The 8,290-nt window shown below is 51.2% G+C and overlaps 1 long non-coding RNA gene across 1 annotated transcript; it reads left to right on the top strand.

The window, feature by feature from the left end:
- Positions 1-1,254: 1,254 nt before the first annotated feature.
- LOC129647388 (uncharacterized) lies at positions 1,255-7,161 on the top strand. Its single transcript, XR_008712295.1, has 4 exons — positions 1,255-1,313; positions 1,875-1,999; positions 3,777-3,877; positions 6,975-7,161. It is a non-coding gene; the product is annotated as an uncharacterized LOC129647388 (long non-coding RNA).
- Positions 7,162-8,290: the final 1,129 nt, after the last annotated feature.

An 8,290-nucleotide genomic window follows, 5' to 3' on the forward strand; every position in this document is an offset into this window, starting at 1 on the left:
TCACCCTAACATTCTCTGTGCCGCTGACCCACCTCCAACTCTTACCCCCATTCTTTCCCCAGTGAGCTTCCCAAAGCGAGTCTCCCAACCGCACATGGTATCTGCGCCCCTTGTGGGGAAATGCTAGTAAATTAAACAATTCCCATCTCATGGTTTCGGGTGCTGTTTTAGCGCCATTATATATATGATACCTTGGGCTTTCCAGATGGCACAGTGGCCAAGAATCCACCTGCCAATGCAGGAGATGAGGGTTCGATTCCCGGGTCAGGAAGATCTGCTAGAGAAGGACATGGCTACCCGCTCCAATATTCTTGCCTGGAGAATCCCATGGACGGAGGAGCCTGGGGTGGGGTCTACAGTCCATGGGGCTGCAAAGAGTCGGACATGACCGGGCAGCTGAGTGCACACACACACACACACATACACACACATGCACACACACACACACACACACACACACACACACACGATACCTTCGTGCCTGGGGCATCGACTGGTGCTTTCCAAAAGTGCCGAATCATTCTAGACCTGCCCTACAGGTGAGCAGGGAACGTGACTGGGTCTGATGGAGAGATTCTGTAAATGTCAAAAAAACACACTGAATTTCAAAGATTTGATCTGATAAAAGGAATGTGAATTATCCATCTCACTATTTATATTGATTACATGTTTGGGATACAAACATGATAATGTTGGGGATATATCGGATTAAATGTAATATTAAAGCTAATTTCTTGGTTATGTGTTTTCAATGTGGCTACTAGAAACTTGCAAAGCACACATGTGGCTTGTGTGTGTGGCTGGTTCAGAGTTCCAGTTTGAGAGGCCAGTTTGGAGCCTAGAGTGGGAGCGGGGGCCCTCAGCAGCCCTCCCCGTCTGGACTCTGCCCTCCCCTGTCTCTGCTGCAGCCACCAGCATCCAGGTGAGGCAGACAGCAGGCTCCTTTCGTCTCTCTCTCTCCCCCCGCAGCGGCCCAGGACTGGGCGCAAATAACGGCACGTGGGAGCAGAGGTTTGGGTGGGGCAGGGGAGGGGGGGCCTGGCCTGGCTGGGGGGATGCTGCTTTATTAATCATGAGGCCCATCAGGTTGGCAGAGTGACAGATGCCCCCCAGAGGACTCGACGGGGCTGGGAAGCGCTCGCCAAATGCTTTGTGGGTTTGGGCTCTGACTGCAGCTTTGAGCAGCTTCTTTTTCGTCCCCACCTGTCTTCAATCAGTCCTTTCACAAGGGGCCCGGCAGCTCCCCTTGCCTGCTCTCGGGGGTTCAGAGCCAGGACTCCACAGACCGTGTTGCCATCTCAGCCTCCAGGCAGGTAAAGCTGGGATCCAGCAGAGCGCCTGCTCCGAGCGCTCGGGAGGAGGGGCAGGAGCTGGACATAACTGAGCCTATTGCTTTAGATGCTGAGTTTCCCAGGCCTGTGGGACACTCAGCCTCCTGCACAGCTCAGGGACTTGCAGAGAGAAAGCTGAGTTACCAGTTGGCACGTCTGTGCTCCGGCCCAGGGGTGGCCCGGGCCCCTCTGCTTGGAGCCAGCCCAGCCCCCGGGTGTGGCTGCCCCCGACCTCCCGGTTTCTGCTCTGCTAGGACTGGGACTCGGGTAGCGGAGGTTACTAGTGAGGCTGGCAGTGGCCCTGACTCACTTCTAAGTCTGGTCAAGCACCCACCCATCCACATGTCCTTCCTGGTCGCCGTGCTTTTGTAGGGAGCCCCTGTTTGCACACAGAATCTTGTTTCTTGCCATGTTGCCTCGTCTCTTTTTCTGCTGGCTCCTCTCCTGCGGCTGGTAGAGGCTTGGTGCTGCCTGAGTCTCTTCCAGACACGGCTGGCGGGTCCCCCTCTGAAGTGAGAACTTCCTGTCTTCTGGATTCCTCAGAACTGACATCTGGGAGAAGAGGCAGATGTGGGCATTCCCCGTGCATGCAGGTGACCTGTATCTGAGTGCCCTTACCCAGGGCACTAAGCTCCAGGCTGGCCTCTGAGACAGCGCGGATGGATCAGGTATAAATTTATCCGTGTTGACTTTTACAGCCTGCGAAGAGTGAAGAGTGCCACTGGAGATCCACACTCGGGGGAACTGGGACTTTGGGTGTCTGGGAACGAACAGGAGGGGAGAAGGAACTGTGGGCACTTGGTGGAGGTGAAAGCTGAGCTGGCATGAAGGATGGGAACAGCTGGCTCTACAGCAGAGATCCTCAGCCCCGGCAAAGTTGATGCTATGGTCCAGATGATTCTCTATTGTGGGGGCCGCCCTGTATATTGTAGGATGTTTAACAGCCTCCTAGGCTTCTACCTAGGGGGACCCCTCCACTGGTGACACCCCAAAATGTGTCTGTGTTATCATTTTGTTGTTTAGTCACTAAGTTCTGTCTGACTCTTTGAGACCCCATGGACTATAGCCCACCAGGCTCCTCTGTCCATGGGATTTTCCAGGCACTAGAATGGGTTGCCATACCCTTCTCCAGGGGATCTTCCCAACTCAGGGATTGAACCCGGGTCTCCTGTGGCTCCTGCATCAGCAGGCTGATTCTTTACCACTAGCACCACCTGGGAAGCCCCTTGTGCCAAGGTGGGGATTAAAATCTACTCCAAGGGGAATGATTAAGGTTTACAGACAATGTGCGGTCAGCTGGAATGGGTTCTCACATATTAGTTGTATGTGTAAAGGCCACCCTAGGAATACTCTGGCTTCTCCCCTTTGAGTGAATACTTGGAAAGAAGAGAACAATAAACCGTTGTGGGAAGGGAAATCTGAGTCCTGATGTCAGTATTTGGTTTTAAGTTCTGAAGAGAAATGACAAAGCAACATTACATCACAGGTCAGGAGGAGCAGAAGGGACACTCTGGGGAAGGAAACCAGTGTGAAAATGAATTTTAACACTTTTTTTGGAGGGGAGGCACCACTGACTTCTTTGAGAAGCTAATGAAAATTTTGGATTCCTACCCAGACAGACTCACGTAAGCATATAATACAAATTCCACATGTGTCCTCCTGGGGTACTCAGTCTCCCTGAAGCCCACCCATGACTCGTGGGGCAGATCCAAGGAGGCCAGGGAAGGCCCTCTGGGTCACGACAGGCTCAGAGAACTCAAGACATCCTTGCTCCACTGGACATAATGGCTGAGACAGGAGAGGGGAAGAGGCTGGACAGCCAGGCAGAGAGGCCATGTGGACGTTCAAGGGTCGTTACCATACACAGTGGTGGGTGCTGGGCTGCTCAACATTTGAGCAGGATGCACTCGGTAGACAGGGATCCTGGGTCTTGGACAAATCACCTCTGTGGGCTTAAATGGTCTCATGCATGAGAACACAATGAGACAATGAAACAGCAGGAGTTAGGGGCTTTCCTGGTGTCTCAGACAGTAAAGAACCTGCTTGCAGTGCCGGAGACATGGGTTCAATCCAGAAGATCCCCTGGAGTACGAAATGGCAATCCACTCCAGTATTCGTGCCTGGGAAATCCCATGGACAGAGGGGGGCGGGCTACAGTCTATGGGGGTCACAAGAGCTGGACGTGACTTAAAAACTAAACCACCACCACCAACCATCACCAGGTTACGAGAGCTAAAACTGAGGTTTCGGAGGATCAACTGGGTTACAGTATGCAGGGTGTTTTCACTCACAGCCCTTGAGCACGGAGCAGGGACCACCTCATGTGGTCTGAGACGATTAGTCAGGGCAAGAGGACGAGAGAACCCAAGTCCAAGTAAACCAGGTGGAACAAGCTTAGTGTTCTTGAAATGAGGGGCAATACTCTTAATAGATGTTATCTTTCAGTGTGAATGGAAAGGTCTGGAGTGACATCAGGAAGCAGATGAGAAACATTCATCCTGCAAGACCCTGAATTTTTCCAGAGGTCTTTCTTCCAAAACCACATGGTATGTGGATTAGATCCTCTGTGAATTATAGAATATTACATTTTATAACCAAATCAAATTGATATCTTATGCCTGGAACCAATGCACTACTGAATTGATTGGGAACTCCTCAGATTAACTACTGATTCATGAAAGAGGTTTTGGCAAATGGTCTCAGACAAGGAATCAAGCCAGAAACAGCATTTGTCAGACTGGATGGGTGGACTCACCTTTTGAACTGAAAAATTCGCCTTTTTGTGAAAATTGCCTAGTGGCCTATGATCCTATCATATATCAACGGACTGGTCTTGACTATCCAACGTCTAGAAGCTTCTAGGACACTTCTGTATAGTACTCAGTGTTATCCATGAAGCTGGTCTCTGGGAGAAACCTAATAAAAACCCAGCCAGACACCCAGGTCAGCTATTTGGAAGAAGAGATGGGAAACTGGCCCGTGACCACTGTGGGAGAAAAAAGAAGTTATTAGAGGTTGAGAGTCTACTAAAGGCAAGAGACAAGTGAAGCATCTACAGGATGGAAAACAGGAGCCCGGGCCCTGGTTAGGGCCACAGTAGGACCGTGGCTTCTTTTTATACCTTTATTTATTTTTGAGACTGGGTCTTTGTTGCTGCGCGCAGCCCTTCTCTAGTTGCAGCAGGTAGGGGCTGCTCTCCAGGTGCGGAGCTCGGGGCTCCAGGGTGCACGGGCGCAGTAGAGGGGACTCATGGCTGAGCTGCCCTCCGCACGTGGATCCTCCTGGACCAGGGATTGAACCTGCGTCCCAGACAATGGCAGGCGGATTCTTAACGCCTGGACTACAGTGGAAATCTGGGACCTTGGTGTCTTGATGTCCGAAGGGAACATGCTAATGGCTCTTTGGATTCCAAGCTGTGTAGACGGCTGTTTCCCCAGCCCTGCCCTGGCTCTTAGAGTTCAGCCCAGTGCCACCTCCCTACCTGAGCGGCAGTCTCCTGCCTCAGGACACTGTCCTGTCGCCCTGTTTCTTGGCCCCTCGTTTCTGGACAGCGGTACGTGTTTAGGGCCCGCCTCCCTGCGCCCCCCAGCCCGCCCCAGTCTGTGTCCTCAGCCCCCCCCACGTCTAATGCAGATGTGTCAGTGGCTGAGTCTGTGGAGCTTTTGCAACATTGAGACAAACCCTGACTTGCTTACCAGAGTTCCAGACCTTCTATATTACTCAGATGAGTCGTGTGGATTCTATTAAACACGCCCGTAGGGTCTCTTGGTCCCTGGCGCTGCCGTCCTTAGGTCTGGGCCGTTGCCGTGGCCTCTGCGAAGCTCTGCCTGCCTCCGGTTTCCACCCACTTCAGGTCCTCTGTAAACCCTGGTGGGGTCCTTTTCCTCTTTCCTAGAAAACATCATCGGTCTGACTTTCCAGCTCCCTCAGCTCTACTCTTGATGGACCTTTGATTCAGTCAAGTCAAAATGCTCCTCCCAGGTCCCTGCAAACCCTGCCATTTCCTGCCTCCAAGCCGCGCTCACGTGGTTCCCTTCACCTGCCAAAGGTGACCCAACTTTTAGGACTCAAGCATTTTCTCCTCCAAAAAGCTTTTCCTGATTTCACTAAACTCAAAGTAACCCCTGCTTCTTTCAGCTTTTCTAACGCTTTTGGGTTGTTGTTCCCCTCTTAAAGCATAAGCCAGTTTACGCGAACGTCTGGCTTCTTGCACTGGCCTGGGAAGGAGCCGAGGGTGGACTAACGCCATTCATCCTGTCTTTTCGGAGAACTGGGCTCGAAGCCCGGCAGAGAGGAGAGACTCAGTGAGAGCTGGAGAATGCAGGACCGAGTCTGCATTCCTGCTTGGGTGCAGTTTTATTTTAAGGCCGGGAACATGCAAAGCATCCTGGAATATATTAGTCACGATTCTTGCCAGGGGAGAGAGATCTGGCTCTTATTTGAAGAACTGCCTGGTGATGGATGGGTGGTTTCGGCAGTAAAAAACAATCCCACAGAAATTTACAATTTGCAACAAGCTTTACTCTCTCTGGGGGCCTCCGTGGTGGCACAGTGGTAAAGAATCTGTCAGCCAATGCAGGGCCTGCGGGCTCGATCCTGGGTTGGGAAGATCCCCTGGAGAAGGGAATGGCTACCCACTCTAGTACTCTTGCCGGGAAATCCCGTGGACAGAGGAGCCTGGCGGGCTACAGTCCATGGGGTTGTAAAGACTGAGTGACTAACACTTACTCCATCTGATCCTGTGGGCTTATGAGGTAAGAGGTATCTCCAGTTTATGGTTGAGGATCCCAAGACTCAGAGAGAATAAACTGCGAGGATACAACAGCCAGTCAGTGGACCGGCCCTTGGGTCTCAGGACTCCAGGAGGCAGGTCCGTCCCTCTTCATTCTGGTCTCCTCCAGGCCTGTTCGTGTGGGGGCTGGAGATGCTGATAAATTCTTACTGCATTTTAAGGAGATGGCCCTGGAAATTCCAGAATGCCCAGCTGAGTATTCATCCTGGGTGAGAAAGAGTGAAGAGAAATGAGAGATGCTTTTAATTCAAGAAGCTGGAATAAAGAATGATTTTTAAAGTAGCAGAGTTTGACTAGACAGTGATTGAGACATTTTATGAATTAAATAGAAAGAACTCGTAACTGTGAACTATGGGCTGCTACATTGTTAGCGTCTGTGCCTTATCCATCACATTTCCTGGAAAATAAAGGCAGAAGAGGAAGATTCAGGCGTTCAACCCAGAGGCTCACCAGCCTTATTACTCCTGGCTGCCTGGCTTTGAGAAAATACTGTCTGTGCCCACGTTCCTTATCTGTGAGTGAAGCGGTCGTCACAAGCATGTCTCAGATGCTGTGGATTTACTCTTTGTTGTTTAGTTGCTCAGTCGTGTTTAACTCTTGTGTGACCCTATGGACTACAGCCCACCAGACTCCTCGGTCCATGGAATTCTCCAGGCAAGAATACTGGAGTGGGTTGCCATTCCCTCCTCCAAGAGATCTTCCTCACCCAGGGATCGAATCTGGGTCTTCTGCCTAGCATGCAGATTCTTTACTATTGAACCACCAGGGAATTTATTTATCCCATTCAATTCTCCCTAACTCTGAAAAGTAGGCATTATTAACTGACTAATTTTTACTCCTTCACTTTCCAGACAAGGAAATGGGTTCAAGGAGATCACAAGCCAGGAACGCAAGGTTGCAGAGGTGAAGCCTGTCCCCTCACTCACCAGTCAAGGTACCAGCTTCCAGCTACATAACACGGGATAGGAAACTCCGTCTCAGCAGAGTTCATGTGATGGTCAGATAAGAAACTGTTTGAAGTGTCGAGATGATGTTAATTAGATCCCTTCTCATTTCTTTTAATAAATGTTTGTGAATTAATAAGTATGTCCAGGTACCTGCATTTCTTTAAAGCACTTTTGAATTATAGACACTTTGTTTAATGATGATAAGTAGTCAACCAAGTTCAAGTTCATGTTGCTATTCAGGCTTTTTAATGAAGACCTTCCTGCAGAGGTTAACCCTCAGAGCAGGGGGCGGAGCCGAGGACTGCCCTCCATGTGGCGGGCAGCCCATCCCTCTGGTGGGGAGAGGCCCTAAGTGGCCTGAAAGAGCCTCTGAAGTCCTGCTCTTGCAGAAACAAAACCTATAAACGACAGCGTGACCCCTAAACACAGGAATGAACTGCCTGCAAACGGGCGTCTGCTTCCCTTTTGATGTTTAAGGGGGTAATCCTGGAAGAACAAAGCTGGAGAGTAAGCATGGCAGAGGTGTGGCTGATGGAGCTGGGAAGGCTTGCAACTCATTTCCCATAAATGCTTTCACCAGACTTTCTCACCCTTCCTGGTGACCATTCCCGCATCGATGCCCTGGAGGGATGCAGGAGACCAGAGAACATCCCAGAGGGGAGGACTTAGAGGCACTGTGGGAGGGCGGGACCACAGGCTCTGCCTCTGGTCAGCTGCCTGACCTCCAACCAACACCTGCCGGCAGGGAGAAAGCTCTGAGCACGTAGAAGAGGGCAGAGCCACAGAGGCCAGAACCCAGGTCCTGAAATGGTACGTGAGAGGCCGCCACGCCAGAAGTGGTCTGTGGATGTGACTGTTAAGTGAACAGGGCATCAACTTCTGTTGTGCTGAGCCTCTGAGAAACCGGGGGTTACCTGCTGCTGCATCTCGTATTTCATTTACAAATACAGATTCGTTTTCTTTGTCAATACCAGGAGGTCATCACGGGCCTTCCTTCAGTTGTTAGAGAATCGACAGAAATATTGCGCAGGAAGCCACCAGGGAAACTCTAAAAGCCTTCATTGTCAGTGTTGATAATCAGCCCAGTCACAGAGCTCGTGGGACTAGACCCACAGGTTTCCTGTCTCAGCACTGGGGCCAGGCTCCCCGAGCAGAAGGGGTCGTGGAACCACAAGCCACCACCTCATGCCCTGCGGCGGGCATGGCTGACGTCCAAGGTG

Source organism: Bubalus kerabau, chromosome 3 (genome assembly GCF_029407905.1).
Source record: "Bubalus kerabau isolate K-KA32 ecotype Philippines breed swamp buffalo chromosome 3, PCC_UOA_SB_1v2, whole genome shotgun sequence".
NCBI classification, from domain to species: Eukaryota; Metazoa; Chordata; class Mammalia; order Artiodactyla; family Bovidae; genus Bubalus; species Bubalus kerabau.